Source organism: Salvelinus sp. IW2-2015, linkage group LG11 (genome assembly GCF_002910315.2).
Source record: "Salvelinus sp. IW2-2015 linkage group LG11, ASM291031v2, whole genome shotgun sequence".
NCBI classification, from domain to species: Eukaryota; Metazoa; Chordata; class Actinopteri; order Salmoniformes; family Salmonidae; genus Salvelinus; species Salvelinus sp. IW2-2015.
In genome coordinates, this window is record NC_036851.1 from 37,593,134 (window position 1) to 37,613,574 (window position 20,441).

Below are 20,441 nucleotides of genomic sequence, written 5' to 3' on the forward strand. Positions count from 1 at the left end.
AGCAACAAGAAGAAGCYCTGGGATGTGTGTGGACCCAAGAAGGACAGGAAGACACAGTACACATGCATCAAGTGCAAGAAATACATTTGCAGCACACACACACAGTAAAACTCATGTGGTGTGTAGTCCGGCCTTAATTTGTGTTCAATGGGGCTCATTTATCATTTCCATAAAATACTGTATGTAAAATTTGTCCTTCAGTTCAAAGCAATAAACATCAATAGGGATGAAAGCCTTGTTTAATTTATATTTGTTCAAGATAAACATGATTTATTCCACCCGTGTCTTGATTATAATTGATTATTGTTTAAAAAATAGTGAATTTATTGATAAATGTAATCTAGCAGAGGTAAATGGCAAATATTAACCAAGTATGCTGTCTTTATTGCTTATAATTGATATGTCAACTAAGTATTAAGTATTTTTACAGAAATCCATCAGACCCGCGAACATTGGGTGAATAACAAAAACATGAACACCACACGGGTTAAGGAAAGGTGAATAAATTTGAGGTGATTAAGACAAGCTAGCTGCTCTTCTACAGTTCATTGCTGCGGTCTCAGAAACCACTGTGAGAGAGAATATGTAGGCATGTAGATGTTACATCCAATAGTCATTTCAAACAGATTGGGTGCAATGTTTCTCTAGGTGCCTGGGCTGGGATGATGTTCACTGGTGTCTGAGACGGTTAGCTAATAACACTGATTTAGTCCATTGCTAGTTGTAATTTAAGCAGTACCAAAGGAGTAAGGACCCGAGCCTGCCAGTCCCTGGCAAAAATGAGGTTGAGAAACACTAGTGTAGACTGCTTCTTCCCGGAACACTTGATGTATGTACAAATACCCATTGGCAATGATTGCTTTAATCCATCCTGTCGAGCTACCACCAAAACTGCCTAGAGACTTCTGTGAAACTGCCTAGAGACTTCTGTGAACAAAATACACAATAGCATTTTATGTTTTAATCATTAAAAAATAACACAATTTATTTACATAAATTACAAGAAAGCACAAACTGGTTCACCAAAGTCTACATTAAAACATTGTCCTTTATACTGATAGTAGGCTAGTTTTTAATCATCACTTTCACTATGGTTCATCTCATATTCAAATGTAGTTTAAAAACAAGGGGCCAAATGAATTCAATAAGTGTTATGTATTAATAATATTCTAGTCAAAGAGAGAAATTATATTTTGATATCGCATTCACAGCACTGTAAGGACAAGATAAGAACAACCTTTTGTTATGACACCATGATCGCTTCACATGAACCACCTCATTCATAAGACTGATTCTCTGTACTGACAGCAAGGCATACAGCAGTGCATTCAACGACGAGTCTATCTTGAAACCAAGTAAAATCAATCACATACTGTTAAATCTATGCAAAAATGCTTTACAGTCCTACATTACGTCACACTCCTAAGTATAGTCACATAATTTAGCTTTCACAGTTAAGTGCATCCTGGCCTCCCTCTGTCCGAATAGACAGACTCTACTGGTCTCTACTGTAAATGGGACTTAGATATGACAGCAGCCTTGTTGTATGGGAGGGGATGAATTTGGATTGAATTGTGATTTGTGTTGTTCTCAGGACAGAGGAATGATACCAGCAGCTCAACCTMCTTCACAAAGAGGACGTAGTGGAGTCCACCACCTCACGACCGTTACAGACTGTTGTTACCGCTGTTGGCACACTGGTAGAYGCTGATGCTGGAAAAGAACGAGAATAGAGGATAACATATTTTCAATAAAATACCAAATAACTAAAAATACCAAATAACAGACTAGTTATKAAGTGTAGGTATGACTTTGATTTTCACATTGATTAAAGAAAAAAAATATTGAACCAAGGGTTCTGTTTTTGAGAGAATTTTGTGGTGTTCTACTTTTCCATAGGCCTATAGTATGGCAAACACAACAGACTCGTCACACACTGTTTACAACAGGTATAAACGATGCAGCAAAATGCTTACTTGCAAGCTCCCTCAACAGTGCAGTACAAATATCATTATAATCTGAATATAATGAAATCATAAATAGCAGTAGATGTGCAGTATGTTTCAGTTGATGGCTCACCAAAAATGACTGAAACATTTAGCTGATTGTACGATTTATATGTGATGACAAAAATAAATGTTAATGGTTGTTTACAAAAAGATAAAAACCCATTTACCAGTGATAGAGACGTTACCTTTCCAGTAGCTAGAGCTGGGGGCAGACGCCGATGCAGATTTGACTGTGGCCCCAAAACGGTTGGCAGCCACTCTCAGCGTTGTCACGTTCTTCTGGGGCTGGAATAGGATGATGTGGACCTTAGGAGCAAAGAGACAGCCCAGCACCACCGACCCACTCAGACTGACAGAGATGCACATGGTGGTTGTCTGAACCTGTACGGGGTAGAGGGAGAGAGAGGAGGTTGGGTTCGAGTGAACGGGACTCACTGGACATTTTGAGGCAGCCCAGCCAGCACCACAGAGCCACTCGGACTGACAGGACTAGTAATAGATTAAATCAATAGCCTTGAGTTTAAGAGAGAAGCGAGAGAAAGGGAAGGAGAAAGCAGGAGAGAGCGAGGAAAACTAGAAAATGCATGTTATTTCCTACTAACTTTGCTGATAAATATTTTGTTGAGAGAAAATATACTTGATACGATTGTGATGTGTTGTTATCTCACCTAGTTATCTTAAGATGAATTCACTAATTTCAAGTTAGTCTGGATAAGAGCGTCTGCTAAATGACTAAAATGTCATGTAAATGTTGCTGGAAGCACTGGCTGAAATAATGAATGTCCACCTGGGAGACTCCAGGTTCATCACAATTGAATGAACAAGGCAGCTTGTTTTTCATGTGAGAATATATCTGCAATGTTTTATCTAAACCATATTTAAAATGCAGGAAGCCCAGCCCAACTGCTGGTATTTTTAATGGCACACAAACAGAGATCAAAGCATCAAGGTTTCTATTGCAGAGCCAAAATTGTGTCTACCAAAGCTCCAACATGAACACTAATCATCTATATTCAATATGTACACATTATTATACTGTTCATTTGTTCAGTCTGTCACTCCTTTCACACCCCTTTCTCAAATGTTTCTCTTTCAAATCAGGTATTGCTAGTGTTGACATTTATTTTTCTCAAAGGTTTTTTGCTAGTAGATGGATAAAGCACCGTTGGGATGATAAGGAGATGTCCTGGGGAAGCTCATAATGCATGGCCAATGTGATTCTACCCCTTACTCTCTCCCTCCTCTGTCTGTACACCCAGAGCCCAGTGGCACACCAACAGAAACCGGACAGGCATTAGACTAGACTAGATTCAGCCTTGGGTCACAGTTATAATACACCCTGGACTAAACTGTTCTGTCCGTTTTATACACATTGTCTCTCTTTATCTTGCTTACATGGCAACAAAGGCTTCATAGGCCTGATGCAAGGTGGTGAAAGCCCTATGTGGGCCTTGAAGCTATTCTTCATGCCCAAACGCATGTGGACACCCCTTCAAATGTGTGTATTCTGCTAATTCATCCACACCCGTTGCAGACAGGTGTATAAAATCGAGCACACAGCCATGCAATCTCCTTAACCAAACAATGGCAGTAGAATGGCCCGCACGGAAGATCTCAGTGACTTTCAAAGTGGCACCGTCATAGGACGCCAGCTTTCCAACAAGTCTGTTACATTTCTGTCCTGCTAGAGCTGCCCCAGTCAACTGTAAGTGCTGTTATTGTGAAGTGGAAACGTCTAGGAGCAACAACGGCTCAGCTGTGAAGTGGTAGGCCACACAAGCTCACAGAACAGGACTGCTGAGTGCTGAAGCGCGTAGCACGTAAAAATTGTCTGTCCTCGGTTGCAACAGTCATTGCAGAGTTCCAAACTGCCTTTGGAAGCAACYTCAGCACAAGAACAGTTCGTTGGGAGCTTCATGAAATGGGTTTCCATGGCCGAGCAGCTGCACACAAGCCTAAGATCACCATACACAATGCCAAGCATCAGCTGGAGTGGTGTAAAGCTCGCCGCCATTGGACTCTTTTGTGATAGAGTGAATCACACTTCACCATCTGGCAGTCCGACAGACGAATCTGAGTTTGGCGGATGCCAGAAGAACGCTATCTGCCCGAATGCCTAGTGACAACTGTAAAGTTTGGGGGAGAAGGAATAATGGTTTGGGGCTGTTTTGCATGGTTTGGGCTAGGCCACTTAGTTCCAGTGAAGGGAAATCTTAATGGTACAGCATACAATGACATTCTAGACAATCTGTGCTTCCATCTTTGTGGCAACAGTTTGGGGAAGGCCCTTTCCTGTTTCAGCATGACAATGCCCCCATGCACAAAGCGAGGTCCATACAGAAATGGTTTGTCGTGATCGGTGTGGAAGCACTTGACTGGCCTGCACAGAGCCCTGACCTCAACCCCATCGAACACCTTTGGGATGAATTGGAATGCTGACTGCGAGCCAGGCCTAATCATCCAACATCAGTGCCCGACCTSACTAATGCTGTTGTGGCTGAATGGAAGCAAGTCCCCGCAGCAATGTTCCAACATCTAGTGGAAAGCCTTCCCAGAAGAGTGGAGGCTGTTATAGCAGTAAATGGGGGACCAACTACACATTAATGCCCATGATTTTGGAATGAGATGCTCAACAAGCAGGTGTGCACATACTTTTGGCCATGTAGTGTATATTTGTATACAGATATATACAGTACAGTAAATCATCTATCCTGTTAGGCTATGATGTGGTGTCATATAGGGCTCATCATCTGGGTGCTTATTTGTTTAACAGTAAAAAAAAATGTGGATGCTAAGCCTGTCTGTTGATGACTATCAATAATCTTAGACAATCTAAGCATTAGGCCCTGAGAAGCCCAGCTCCCATCCCTCCATCCCTCTATTCCCTCCTTCGAACTGATCTAAACTGAGAACAGGAAACTAAGCTGCGGCAGTATTAGATTAGTCTTCCTATCTAAATGCCATTTTAGTAGAGGGATGCTGAGAACAAGAGTCTTCCTATCAAAGACAGTGCAGTTTGAAGATGAAACTGCTTCACCAATAGAAATCTCAGATCACGCTTGTTGGCGATGATGAGATGGCGACATTGGCAAGATTAGCTCGTGCGTAGAAACAAGTCATCGGTCTAACAGTCGTCTCACGCCGAACTGTGCATGTGCAGGCCTTCAAATCAAAGGTCATTCGATTTATAAAGATGTTTTGGACAAAAATGAAAATGTGTCAGTTTGTCACTTTCACATGGTTGGAGTAATATGTTCAACTACTTAATTAAGACATTGGCTCGAATCTAGGTTGTGCCTTTAGATTTCCAGAACATTAACAACTAAGGAATCATTTTCACTTCTCTCTGACTTCTCAAACTGGTCTGTTTGGTCTTTTTCACAAGCTTTCCCGGAAGTCTCGTGATCTTGCGCCTCTGGTTTAAGAAACTCTGTGTTCCAACTAAATGCCCAATTACAGTGCCTTGCAAAAGTATTCATCCCCCTCGGCGTATTTCCTATTTTGTTGCATCACAACCTGTAACTTAAATTGATTTTTATTTGGATATCATGTAATAGACATACACAAAATAGTCAAAATTGGTGAAGTGAAATGAAAAACATAACTTGTTTCATAAAATTCAACAAATAAATAAATAAATAAAAAGTGGTGCGTGCATAAGTATTCACCCCCTTTGCTATGAAGCACCGAAATAAGATCTGGTGCAACCAATTACCTTCAGAAGTCACATAATTGGTTAAATAAAGTCCACCTGTGTGTAATCTAAGTGTCACATGATCTGTCACATGATCTCAGTATATATACACTTGTTCTGAAAGGCCCCAGAGTCTGCAACACCACTAAGCAAGGGGCACAACCAAGCAAGCGGCACCATGAAGACCAAGGAGCTCTCCAAACAGGTCAGGGACAAAGTTGTGGAGAAGTACAGATCAGGGTTGAGTTATAAAGAAAATATCCGAAACTTTGAACATCCCACGGAGCACGATTAAATCCATTATTTAAAAATGGAAAGAATATGGCACCACAACAAACCTGCCAAGAGAGGGCCGCCCACCAAAACTCAAGGACCAGGCAAGGAAGGCATTAATCAGAGAGGCAACAAAGAGACCAAAGATAACCCTGAAGGAGCTGCAAAGCTCCACAGCGGAGATTGGAGCATCTGTCCATAGGACCACTTTAAGCCATACACTCCATAGAGCTGGGCTTTACGGAAGAGTGGCCAGAAAAAAGCCATTGCTTAAAGAAAAATTAAGCAAACATGTGGGAGACTCCCCAAAACTTGTGGGAGACTCCCCAAACATATGGAAGAAGGTACTCTGGTCAGATAAGACTAAAATTTAGCTTTTTGGCCATCAAGGAAAACTCTATGTCTGGCGCAAACCCAACATTTCTCATCACCCCGAGAACACCTTCCCCATGTGGGGATGTTTTTCATATGCAGGGACTTGGAAACTGGTCAAAATTGAAGGAATGATGGATGGCGATAAATACGGGGAAATTCTTGAGGGAAACCTGTTTCAGTCTTCCAGAGATTTCAGACTGGGATGGATGTTCACCTTCCAGCAGGACTATGACCCTAAGCATATTGCTAAAGCAACACTCAAGTGGTTTAAGGGGAAACATTTAAATGTCTTGGAATGGCCTAGTCAAAGCCCAGACCTAAATCCAATTGAGAATCTGTGGTATGACTTAAAGATTGCTGTACACCAGCGGAACCTATCCAACTTGAAGGAGCTAGAGCAGTTTTGCCTTGAAGAATGGGCAAAAATCCCAGGGGCTAGATGTGTCAAGCTTATAGAAACATACCCCAAGAGACTTGCAGCTGTAATTGCTGCAAGAGGTGGCTCTGCAAAGTATTGATTTTTTTTTTTMGGGGGGGGGGGGGGGGTGAATAGTTATGCATGCTCAAGTTTACTGTTTTTTTGTCTTATTTCTTGTTTGTCTCACAATAAAAAWTATTTTGCATCTTCAAAGTGGTAGGTGTGTTGTGTAAATCAAATGATACAAACCCCCCAAAAATCTATTTTAATTCTAGGTTGCAAGGAAACAAACTAGGAAAAATGCCAAGGGGGTTGATTATTTTCACAAGCTACTGCAGAAGAGGGACGCTGGGAACAAGTATTCCTTTCTAAATGCCTTATTAGAAAAGGGACATTGGGAACAAGAGTCTTCCTATCAAAATGCCCTGGTTGAATCTCCTGCACATTTCACTGTCGACATTAGAAGAGAGAAAAACATAATTACTTTTCAAATCGTAATATAAGGTATTGCATTGGCAATACTGCTGTTTTAGATTAGATACAGAAAATAATTTGGAGATTGTCTTTGTCTTCTCAGTAACAGTCGATGAGACTATACTATATGTGCCTATTAAGACTGGGGTTTAACGCCCACATAATCAAGACCGGGTATCTCTTTCTCCAGTGTCTTTGTTCTTGTCTTTAAAGCATCTCMACGACACATGAAAAGAAATACAGTCCTTTGAGGAGACACAGAGTAAGGTGATGATCAAAAGGAATGTATGTATGTCACCTAGATCCTTTGGTACGCTATGACACATTCAAGGACTTATAGATTTAAAAAAAATAATGATCTGGGAGAAAAGACACCCACTGTCATTCATATCGTACTGACCCTAGTGTTGATAAGCACAATTAACTAATTCTAGTCCCTCATTTCATTACAATATATTGGAGTTGGGGTTGCATAAATTATGGTAAAGTTACTAAAATTCCCAAGTTGTCCAAAATCCTGGTTAGAAGATTCTTGAACTCTGGAGGTAATAAGCAGGAAATCCGAAAACCTCCAACCAGGATTTCTGGAAAACCTGGACCTTTTGGAAAAGTTACCAGCATTTTTACAACCCTAATTCGAGTCTATTATTCCCACTCACCCTGTAGTCGCTGGCCGTTACGTAGAAGATGGGCTGGAAGGCCAGCCAGATGATACAGGTGGTGTACATGGTGAACCCAATGAACTTGGCCTCGTTGAAGTTCTCGGGGCACTTCCTGGTCTTGAAGGCGTAGACCGTACAGAGGACGATGAGGATGCAGTTGTAGGCCAGAGCAGCCAGCATGCTGGAGTCCTTGCTGTTGCACTTCAGGGTGACTATATCCCTCCTCTCGGGGCTCACCTCCATATAATTAAATAGAATAGAATAGTATTAGATATATTGAGTAGTGAAAAGTATATTAATATAGAGAAGTATTATATCTCTATGCTCTTGTGACAGGCATCACTGTCATTGTGCTTGCTTAACAGTATAGCTTCCGTCCCTGTCCCTCACTGGGATCCTCTGCCTTGCAAACACACATGACCGCCCGCTTGACAACACCTTATTACTCTATAGAAAAGCAAATGATTTGACAGCATGAGTGGAAACATTTCAGGCTTGGGGTTAGGAATCCAACTTTGTTATACCCACCTCCTTCCTGACGCCAGGCATCTCCACCAGGAGCCAGACCAAGGCCACCAGGAGCTGACAGGAGATCAGCCCGCCACAGATAGCCACCTGGGAGGCCGGGCTGATGAACCGTGGCCGTGTGGCCCCGTCCTTCACCCCGCTGAAGATCCGCGCAATGCGGTTGGTCTTGGTGAGGAGCGCCGAGTAGCACACGGCAAAGGAGGTGCCCAGGCCGAGTCGACGTAGGGTACACACGGCCGTGGAGGGCTTGGCGATGTAGATGAAGGTCATGCTGTAGCACATCAGGACCCCCAGCAGGAGGATGTAGGACAGCTCCCGCCCACTGGCTTTGACCACTGGGGTGTCGTTGTGCTTGAAGAACAGGCCCACCACGGAGAGGGTACACAACATGCCCAGGCAGGAGATGGTGACCGGCCCAATAGCCCAGGCATCCTAAATCAAATCAAGGTTAATTTAAAGTGTTATTTCACATGTATAAGTTGCAAAACACTTTACAGATTTTTTTTTTAAAAGGGAAGAAAATAGCAGCAAAAGGAGGGAGAGGGAAAACAGTGACAGTACCTCCCAGCGGATGTACTCCTCTGGCAGGTCGAAACAGCCTGTCAGGTTGGCCTGAGGCCACTGTCCAAAGCTACAGTCTGCACAGGTGAACTCATCCAGCAGGTACTGGTAGGGCTGGCAGGGGGAAAGGAAGTGTATAGTCCCAAATAGATGGTTTGTAGATGTTCAGTAGTTGTTAAACTAACTATCGACAATATTTGATGAGCGCCTTTGGAACATCTACATTTTAAAAAGTCTAACAACTCAATTTAATATACACCATCACAATAAATCTATTATTTATTAGTCATTATGATATGAAGAAAATGTATTTCAGAAGAACAGACAGAATATGAGTTGGCCTACTGTATGTTAACTGGCTATGTTCAATGCCATACTCTGTTTGCTTGTTCATTTAGCAGACAAGATATGCTTAGAAGTCTGGTGCCATTACTTAGTTTTATCTGATTTTATAGTAAGAAGAATATCATTGAACTTAGCTGAATTAAATAGAAAGCAGCGAGTGAGCATATGAAGTGGCTAAATTGAGCATAAAAGTGATCATTTGAAACAGGTCCTATATGCTACATTTAGAGTCATTTGTCAACTTTAGTTGTGAATGATACAATCCTTAGAATGTCATATATGGGCTGCATGGTGCGACTATAGGTTATTGATGATTTTAGAAAGTGACAAAAAAAAGCTTGCGCTCTGTTCCTTGCCACAGGCTGCACAGCTGTTCTCTCATCAAGTGATCATATTTTCACCCATCAGACTACTCTCAACTTAATCTTGTCTTCACTAATATGTCAAATTAGTTTAGATTGAGAATGGCCCATTATCAAATGGGCAGGAACAGGGGCAGGGGCCTCCATTCGAACTCAAATAGCGAATGGAGGCCGCGCGCTTTCCAAACGGAGCTGTGCTTAATATGAACAACTGATATGAACAACTGAAAAATATAAGAATACTTATTTCCCTCCATGCATCAACCACTGTTTGAGGAGCATGCTCTCGCTGCCTGACAGGTGATATTCCGCCCAAACTCTGTTTGCCATGGCCTCTTCAACCTTGTTCCTACAGCTACCCAGTGCTTAATTCTGCTCAGGAACATCAATAGTAACATGTTTTCGCAACTAAACATATTTCACTAAACTGTTGACAGTCTCTCTGCATGCTCAATAAAGGAATAAAGGAGAGGAGATGGAAACACATGGTGGTGAGATATTCTGTATAACTGAAGGTATCGTGTCACTCAATATGTTTTTCCCCCAGACTCATGGATAGAAATGTTGGAGCGTAGCATAAGGTAACCAGTCCATCCAGTATGCATAATAATACAGTCCACACTCAAAGGCTAGACCAATTATGTACCAAAGACATCTTAAATCAGTTTTGTTTTATGTTTTTCTGACATGTGTAATATGCAGTTGGCTATGTATGGTATAAGGGCACAATCATAATTTTTATTCCGTTTTTTTGTTGGCTTAGGCTCATAAGCCTATGCATATCAATAAGCTCTAATATGTGTTTTGAATTAAACATCACCTTAGAAAGCGCTGTCCATTTAGTTGTGTTATGCTTTGAAACAACATCCACAACAACCATGTTTTACACTGTTTCAACCTGCTGTTGAACTCCTTTCTTCAAATTGATCATCACAGTGAGGTGAGTTTTAAAATACTATAGGCCTACTGTTCTGATGTGTGTTTGATGTGATTTTCAAAGGCATTTGCATTGATGTCAGAGTGGTTAGAGGGACAATAGAGCCCTGAGTACCAGTCCATTAGGACCTAATGAAGGGACAATAGAGCCCTGAGTACCAGGCCATTAGGACCTGATGGAGGGACAATAGAGCCCTGAGTACCAGGCCATTAGGACCTGATGGAGGGACAATAGAGCCCTGAGTACCAGGCCATTAGGACCTGATGGAGGGACAATAGGGCCCTGAGTACCAGGCCATTAGGACCTGATGGAGGGACAATAGAGCCCTGAGTACCAGGCCATTAGAACCTGATGGAGGAACAAAGAGCCCTGAGTATCAGGTCATTAGGACCTGATGGAGGGACAATAGAGCCCTGAGTACCAGCCATTAGGACCTGGTGGGTAGTTAGCAAGTTGGGTACTACCAAAGCATGTCCAGAGTGCATAAAAGGATATTACCGTGACTCAATGGTCACAATTAATTTTACTGGCAGTCATGACTCATCACTGCCAGTGTGGCGGTAACATGGTCACTGCAACAGCCCTATCCTAACCCTAAACTTAATCTTTAAAAAAATAAGGTAGTGTATTTTCAACTGGCAGAAATGAATGGTGCCGGTAGAACACACCCTCAAAGTGAGCTACTGACTAACAGAAGATAAACTATACAATGACAGAATAGTGTAATCTCTTACACTCTTCTCTCCTTGCTTGTGGATGTATTACCTGGCAGGGGATGCAGATCCAGCAGCACACGTCTCCAGGCTGCATGCTCTTCACCTCGTTCTTCCTACAGGGGTCGCTGCACTGGGAGGTGGGGGGCCCCTCGCCCGGGCCCCTCCATGGCACCTGGCTGGTTGTTTAGGATGAGGCCCTGGCCCAGTAGCCCACCTTTAGAGAACAGGAGTGGAGAGAGAGATACTTTGTTAAAACAGAAATGTGTCTTCTGCCTTTTTCCCAATCTCGCACGACACACACACACACACACACACACACACACACACACACACACACACACACACACACACACACACACACGGTGAGAGGCACATGGTCAGCCGCAGTACAGCACCCCTGGATGGAGAGCTACATACCTTCCTGTACACGTATTTATCCTCCTCTTTGTGGTAGTGGAAGATGTTGTAGCGGCCCAGACTGTCTCCATAGGCGTCAAAACGCACCATGTTCTCCGTGTCCGCAGGTCTGAAGGGAGCTGAGGGAAACAGAAGAGCGGATAATATTCAGCCAATCTTGCCTTGGACTGTCACAACTTCCGCCGAAGTCGGCTCCTCTCCTTGTTTGGGCGGCGTTCGGCGGTCGACGTCACCGTTCTTCTAGCCATCGCCGCTCCACTTTTCATTGTTCCATTTGTTTTGTCTTGTTTCCCCGCACACCTGGTTTACATTCCCTAATTACACTACATATATATTCCCTCTGTTCCCCCCATGTCTTTGTGTGGAATTGTTTTTTTTCATGTTTTGTGTGACTCGCCAGGCTGGTTTTTCCCTGGGTACCGTGTTTAACCCGAAGTATGTTTAATTGTTAAACATTTGCATTATTGTGACTGTTGACACGCTTTTCACTTTTGCCATTGGCTGGAGGTTTTTGAAGCAGTTGCGTCCGTCTGTTGTTGCTTCTGCCAAATAAAGTGTGCGCCTGATCACAACTCTCTGCTCTCCTGCACCTGACTTCTATACCAGTAGCGCACAACCTGACATGGACAATGGAAATAGATTTCAGAAATGCTTCTATATTGTTATTATTATTATTATTATTGTTATAGGGTGTGATGCCTTCTTCAGGGTTTCAGATGAGGGGAAACAGAAATATATAAATTATGACATTTAAGAGGAAAGAAAACCCTTCCTCTTTAGTTAGATATTGAGTTTTAATATGTAGTAAAACATTTGTCTCACATACTTAGATGTTATGTAAAAGTTTCCTTCATCGAATCCGTTTTCTTTTTAATTAATTCCTTTAATGCAAACATCCATTCGTGAGGCATGTTCTCAAAATACTGCAGGTTGCTTGCAAAGCATCTTACTCAGTCTCTATTTGTTACTGATGATCCCATAGATGTTAATTCATGTTTTATCACTACAAATTGAATCTTCACCAAACCTTTCTCAACTCCACAGGGACACAACATCAACTGAAAAAACAATCTCATGTTCAATCCAGATTAGCATTTGTTTCAAATTGCCCCAATTTGCCAATATTCATGATTAAATAAAAAAATGTAATACTCAATTATATTTAGACATCAGTCTAGGAGAAGCTCAGGGTAATAATAGGATTACTCTGTGATTCTGAGTTGCTTGCAGAGCGCTTACCTTCTGTGTGTTATTACATTGAAAATAAGAAAAGTAAGAATAAAACATTTCATAAACATTATGAGTGGCAAAGATAGTTTCATTCTATAGTATATCTAAACTTGTGTGGTGAATGAAGTATAGGCTAACATTGTGATATAGACAGTAATCATGTCACCTGACCTTATATGGCTGTTAAGGCCATAAAAATTGAATTACATTACCCACAGAATTGGGTGCACTCAATATGGCCACCCGTCCACCCATTATGGAATATTTACAAGAATGATGATGGCCCCTTCTGGTAACGCTATTTCTATTATTTGACRGCTTCACTCACCATCAAACTTGGCCTTGAGGATGAAGTCTCTATAGAACCTCTTCCCGGTGCCTGGTTTCATGGCATCACATATCTTGGTGGCATTGGGTAGGCACACCGCCTGCCTCATATTATGCAGGGCATGAGCCATGGCATACACCGCATTGACTACAAACATGATCTTGGACTCCTGCTCAAACTTGCCGTCCCGCAGACTGTGTTCGCTACAACCAGGCTCTGTGAGACTACAGTCGAAGCGGTGCTCCCAGAATTCTCTGAACCAGGGGTTCCGTGTGTTAGTGTAGGGGTTCAGCTTGGTGAAGTAGTCTGCAAACTCCCGGATGGGGTAGGAGGCCAGCTCGATGGTGAAGGCCCCCTCTGCTGCCGTCTCGCTTCCCCTCACCACGCTCTCCTGAAAATCATTCACATTTTATAATTAATTGGAATGAAAACATAACATTTATTACTTAACTTACATCTGCAGTTACCAAAATTACAGTCACAAAACATGACATTTTATCAAAAACAGCAGTAAAATGATGGGAATCAATTATTATACAGGAATTGGTTCTATAATTGTTAGGGAATCGGGAATCAACAATTTTTGAATGGACTACCAGGCCCTACCTGCGCCCCCCAGCCATCGCTGGCCACCCAAGTGAAGGTGCTGTTCATGCGAGCGGCAGCCACCAGCAGCTCCCTGGCATCCTCACTGCGTGTGAACAGGATGACCACCTTGGCGTTGGACTTCTGCTGCAGCGAGCGGATCACCTGGTCGTAGCTGAACCGGTTCATCGAGCGGCTCACCTGTTTGACCAACAAATGAATTATGTACTAACTTATCCCTTTCTGCATCCTTTGACTCTCTATGTCCCCTATCCTCCAGGCCGGCTCGGTCCTCCCCTCCTGCTCCGTGGCTCGACGACTCATTGCGAGCTCACAGAACAGGGCTCCGGGCAGCCGAGCGGAAATGGAGGAAAACTCGCCTCCCTGCGGACCTGGCATCCTTCACTCCCTCCTCTCTACATCTCCTCTTCTGTCTCTGCTGCTAAAGCCAATTTCTACCACTCTAAATTCCAAGCATCTGCCTCTAACGCCTAGAAGCTCTTTGCCACCTTCTCCTCCCTTCCTGAATCCTCCTCCCCCTCCTCCCCCTCCTCCCTCTCTGCTGATGACTTCGTCAACCATTTTTGAAAAGAAGGTCGAGACATCCGACCTCGTTTGCTAAGTCAAACGACACCGCTGGTTCTGCTCACACTGCTCTACCCTGTGCTTTGACCTCTTTCTCCCTCTCTCTCCAGATGAAATCTCGCGTCTTGTGACGGCCGCGCCCAACAACCTGCCCGCTTGACCCTTACCCTCCTCTTCTCTCCAGACCATTCCGGAGACCTTCCTCCTTACCTCACTCGCTCATCAACTCATCCTTGACCGCTGGCTACGTCCCTTCCGTCTTCAAGAGAGCGAGAGTTGCACCCTTCTGAAAAAACCTACACTCGATCCCTCGATGTCAACAACTAAGACCAGTATCCCTTCTTTCTTTTCTCTCCAAAACTCTTGAACGTGCCGTCCTTGGCCAGCTCTCCTGCTATCTCTCTCAGAATGACCTTCTTGATCCAAATCAGTCAGGTTTCAAGACTAGTCATTCAACTGAGACTGCTCTTCTCTGTGTCACGGAGGCGCTCCGCACTGCTAAAGCTAACTCTCTCTCCTCTGCTCTCATCCTTCTAGACCTATCGGCTGCCTTTGATACTGTGAACCATCAGATCCTCCTCTCCACCCTCTCCGAGCTGGGCATCTCCGGCGCGGCCCACGCTTGGATTGCGTCCTACCCTGACAGGTCGCTCCTACCAGGTGGCGTGCGAGAATCTGTCTCCGCACCACGTGCTCTCACCACTGGTGTCCCCCAGGGCTCTGTTCTAGGCCCTCTCCTATTCTCGCTATACACCAAGTCACTTGGCTCTGTCATATCCTCACATGGTCCTCCTATCATTGCTATGCAGACGACACACAATTAATCTTCTCCTTTCCCCCTCTGATAACCAGGTGGTGAATCGCATCTCTGCATGTCTGGCAGACATATCAGTGTGGATGACGGATCACACCTCAAGCTGAACCTCGGCAAGACGGAGCTGCTCTTCCTCCCGGGGAAGGACTGCCCGTTCCATGATCTCGCCATCACGGTTGACAACTCCATTGTGTCCTCCTCCCAGAGTGCTAAGAACCTTGGCGTGATCCTGGACAACACCCTGTCGTTCTCAACTAACATCAAGGCGGTGACCCGTTCCTGTAGGTTCATGCTCTACAACATTCGCAGAGTACGACCCTGCCTCACGCAGGAAGCGGCGCAGGTCCTAATCCAGGCACTTGTCATCTCCCGTCTGGATTACTGCAACTCGCTGTTGGCTGGGCTCCCTGCCTGTGCCATTAAACCCCTACAACTCATCCAGAACGCCGCAGCCCGTCTGGTGTTCAACTTTCCCAAGTTCTCTCACGTCACCCCGCTCCTCCGCTCTCTCCACTGGCTTCCAGTTGAAGCTCGCATCCGTTACAAGACCATGGTGCTTGCCTACGGAGCTGTGAGGGGAACGGCACCTCCGTACCTTCAGGCTCTGATCAGGCCCTACACCCAAACAAGGGCACTCGTTATCCACCTCTGGCGCTCGCCTCCTACCTCTGAGGAAGTACAGTTCCCGCTCAGCCCAGTCAAAACTGTTCGCTGCTCTGGACACCCAATGGTGGAACAAACTCCCTCACGACGCCAGGTCGCGAGTCAATCACCACCTTCCGGAGACACCTGAAACCCCACCTCTTTAAGGAATACCTAGGATAGGATAAAGTAATCCTTCTAACCCCCCCACTTAAAAGAGTTAGATGCACTATTGTAAAGTGGTTGTTCACTGGATATCATAAGGTGAATGCACCAATTTGTAAGTCGCTCTGGATAAGAGCGTCTGGCTAAATGACTTAAATGTAATGTAAATGTTATAATTATTGCATGTTACAATAAGACACAGTAGTCTTCAACACTATTGAATCATTTACACTATATTAATTATTTAGCTGTGATGGGGGCAACAACAACAATAACAGCACGAACAAACAAATAACAACCGGCTGACCTTAGCCGAGGTGGCGATGCAGATTTGGCGGGCGCGGGCCTCCTGCTGGAAGGCATCGATGCCCGTCTCGCCGTAGTCGCCCTCAGATGCCACAGTGGACACGTAGGTCCAGTTGAAGTAGCGCAGGATCTCAGCGATGGCCTTGGCCTGGTAGAAATCAGGCGGCACGGTGCGGGCGAAGTAGTCGTAGCGAGACTTGTCACTGAGCTTGGCGCTGGTGGAGGCATAGCTGATCTGAGGGATCTGGAAGAGGCGGAGGAGTGTGGCCACCTGGTGAGGGAGGTAGGGAGGGATAGGGAGCGAGGGAGAGAGGTAGTGGGGGAGGGAGGGAGGGGGAGAGAAAGAGAAAGAGAGGGAGGGAGTGAAAGAGGGAGAGGGATGGATGGAGGGAGGAAGGAAGGAAGAGAAGTAGGGAGAGAGAGAGGAAGGGAGAGAGAGAGAGAGAGAGGAGGTATGGAAAGAGGGAGAGAGGAAGGTATAAACTATGTTAGGTAGTCCCAGACATTCATCACCTACACTTACATGTGCTAAACACCGTAAGAGAGCTTCTTTCTCATGTCAAATTCACACTGACTATAATCATCATAGTTCTCATTTAAATGACTCACACAGTGACAATGGCTACAGCCTCTGTATGGTTGTAGGAGATATATATGATAGACAGTGCCCGCCTTTGGTTAGGTGATCTCAACCGGCACACATATTTTACAAGTAAACTAACAAAACAACTACAGCACACCATTCTCTCTGTTTTCAGAGCTAATTTTTCAGGGAGTGATATCAGATCCGCAGCCCCAGTCCAAAGGTGTCTATGACTGCTTCCTAAGTGGCACCTTATTCCCTATATATTGGCTCTGGCCAAAAGTAGTGCACTATATAGGGAATAGGGTGCCGTTTGGTTTAGCAGACTCGCATAAATCTTTAATATCTCTACACCTCAGAGGACCCTCTTAAGAAAATCTTCTGGTGTCCAAAAATGTCTATCTCTTTATCTCTGCAGCCTCAGTCCAAAAATGCCTATCTCTACTGTATCTCTGTACCTCGGAGGATTCTCTTTTGAAAAGCTTCTGCTGTCTACAGGGCCGGTTCCAGGTATAAGCAACATAAGTGACCACTTAGGGCCCCGCAGCCGCTAGGGCCCATGGCAAAATGCGTAGAATTGCAGGGAATTAACTCTAAAACAATTTTTTCTATCAAGTGCCTACCTGAGGGTTTGACATTGTAYATAGAGAGAGGTCACCAGCCAATGCCCCTTTCACATGTCACACAATCTAACACTATCACCAACCCTGTCTACAATGTCAGTTATCCACATTACCTGGAGCAAGAGCCACCCATCCCAATACAGATGGAAGAAATGGATAACAACCATATCTGTTTAATTATGTGATAACAACCAGAACTTTGAGATAAGAACTTTAGACGCTTGTTTTACGCAGGGCCAGACACACTAAAGCCGCCAGATAGGCAGACTGAGGTGTGTGCGTGTGTTGTGGAATCTACCATTGATATTTCAACACCATAAGCTTATTATGCCCCAAATAACTCAGACATCATCTATTGATCTACCACGTGGAAGCTATTGAAAGCGGACGTTGCTGAGAGAYACATAGGCCTAATCACATAATTGAATAGAACAATATTATATTGTACCTCTGTGGAAAGCAGAACATGTTGAATATATAGTCAACATCGATTAGTGTGCGTGTGTGTGTCTATTTKGTTTTACTATCCTTTTGGGGTCCAGAAGTCCTCCCAAGTAAAACAAGGAAAATTGTGGGGACATTTCGCCGGTCCCCACAAGGAAAAAGGCTATTTAAGGCTTAGGGATTAGGTTTAGGGTTAGGGTTAAAATTAGGGTTAGGGGTTAGGGTTAGGAGTTAGGGTTAGGTTTAGGGTTAGGGGTTTGGTGTTAAGATTAGGGTTAAGGAAAGGGGTTAGGGAAAATAGGACTTTGAATGGGAATCAATTGTTTGGTCCCCACAAAGAGAGTAAAACAAATGTGTGTGTGCGCGTGCTCGAGCATTCGTGTGTGTATGCCCATGTTTGTTCTTGTAATACCACTGTAACTACCACCTTCTCCCTCTAGCACATTAGGATGCCTAGGTGCTTCCACAGCCCTACCATTCCCATGGACCTCATTTAACTCCTCACTCTTTCACACTAATCCACTTTCAGATTTTCATTATTTCACCTGCCTTCCCTTCCCAACACATGACAATAGAATAGTGACTTAATGGAAAAAGGAAGCCCAAAGCTTCATTTTTCTAACTTTTTAGTTTACTAATTAGTGGCCATCATCCTTTCAGTTTTTCGGCCAGTACATAAGAATATTATGAGACAGATATCCATCTTCATTTGAGGAGATTAATCCAGTATTTGATAGTTCTTGCACATCATTAATACACCGACACAGTTCTGTGTCTGTGCAGAATAGCCTACAGTATACTGTATAATACTCTGTGTAGCATGTGTTGTGAGACGCCCCATGCCATGCCGTGTATGTTCCCATTACAAATGGAAAGTAGAAATGTCTTGAGTCATAAGTATTCAACCCCTTTGTTATGGCAAGCCTAAATAAGTTCAGGAGTAAAAATGTGCTTAACAAGTCACATAATAAGTTGCATGTTTGACATGATTTTTGAATGACTACCTCTACTCTGTACCCCACACATACAATTATCGGTAAGGTCCCTCAGTCGAGCAGTGAATTTCAAACACAGATTCAACCACAAAGACCACAGAGGTTTTCCAGACATTAAATATACCTTTGAGCATGGTGAAGTTATTAATTACACTTTGGGTGGTGTATCAATACACCTAGTCACTACAAAGATACAGGCGTCCTTCCTAACTCAGTTCACAAAGAGCAGTGCATCTGCTCAGGGATTTCACCAATGAGGCTAATGGTGACTTTAAAACAGTTACAGAGTTTAATGGCTGTGACAAGAGACAACTCAGGATGGATCAACATCATTGTAGTTACTCCACAATACTAACCTAAATGACCAAGTGAAAAGAAGGAAGCCTGTACAGAATAAAAGTATTCCAAAATATGCATATTGTTTGCAACAAGACACTAAAGTAATACTGCAAAAATGTGGCAAAGCAATTATATTTGTGTCCTGAATACGAAGTGTTATGTTTGGGGAAAATCCAATACAACACATTACTGAGTACCACTCTCCATATTTTCAAACATAGTGGTGGCTGCATCATGTTATGGGTATGCTTGTTATCATTAAGGATTGGGGAGTTTATCAGGATAAAAAATAAACTGAATGGAGCTAAGCAAGGGCAAAATTGTAGAGGAAAACTTGGTTCAGTCTGCTTTCCACCAGACACTGGGAGACTAATTCATTTTTCAGCAGGACAATAACCTACAACGCAAGGCTAAATCTACACTGGAGTTGCTTACAAGACGACAGTGAATGTTCCTGGGGCGGGAATGAGTTAAAGAGTTAACTTAAATCTACTTCTACTTAAATCTAAGGCAAGACCTAAAATGGTTGTCTGGCAATGATCAACAACCAATTTGATAGAGCTTGAAGAATTTTGAAAAGAATAATGAGCAAATGTAGCACAATCCAGGTGTGGAAAGCTCTTAGAGACTCACCCAGAAAGACTTACAGCTGTAATCGCTGCCAAAGTATTGACTCAGGGGTGTGAATTCATATGTAAATTAAATATTTCTGTATTTCATTTTCAATGAATTTACAAAAATGGCTAAAAACTTGTTTTCACTTTGTCATTATGGGGTATTGTATGTAGATTGGTGAGGAAAAATATATATTTAATACATGTTGAATTCAGGCTGTAACACAACAAAATGTGGAATAAGTCAAGGGGTATTAATACTTTCTGAAGGCACTGCATGTGTCTTTTTTGATGCTCTATGACTACACAACACTGACACTGGACTGATTACTTCTTCAGAGCACATATGGCCCATGTGCGTCTTGGTTATGTGATGTGATATGGTGTTCATTGTACTCTCTTAAGTCAGATAGGACT

The 20,441-nt window shown here is 43.5% G+C and overlaps 1 pseudogene; it reads right to left on the reverse strand.

Moving 5' to 3' along the window:
- Nucleotides 1–992: 992 nt before the first annotated feature.
- Nucleotides 993–20,441, reverse strand: part of LOC111970324 (metabotropic glutamate receptor 2-like) — a 70,660-nt pseudogene continuing 51,211 nt past the window's right edge.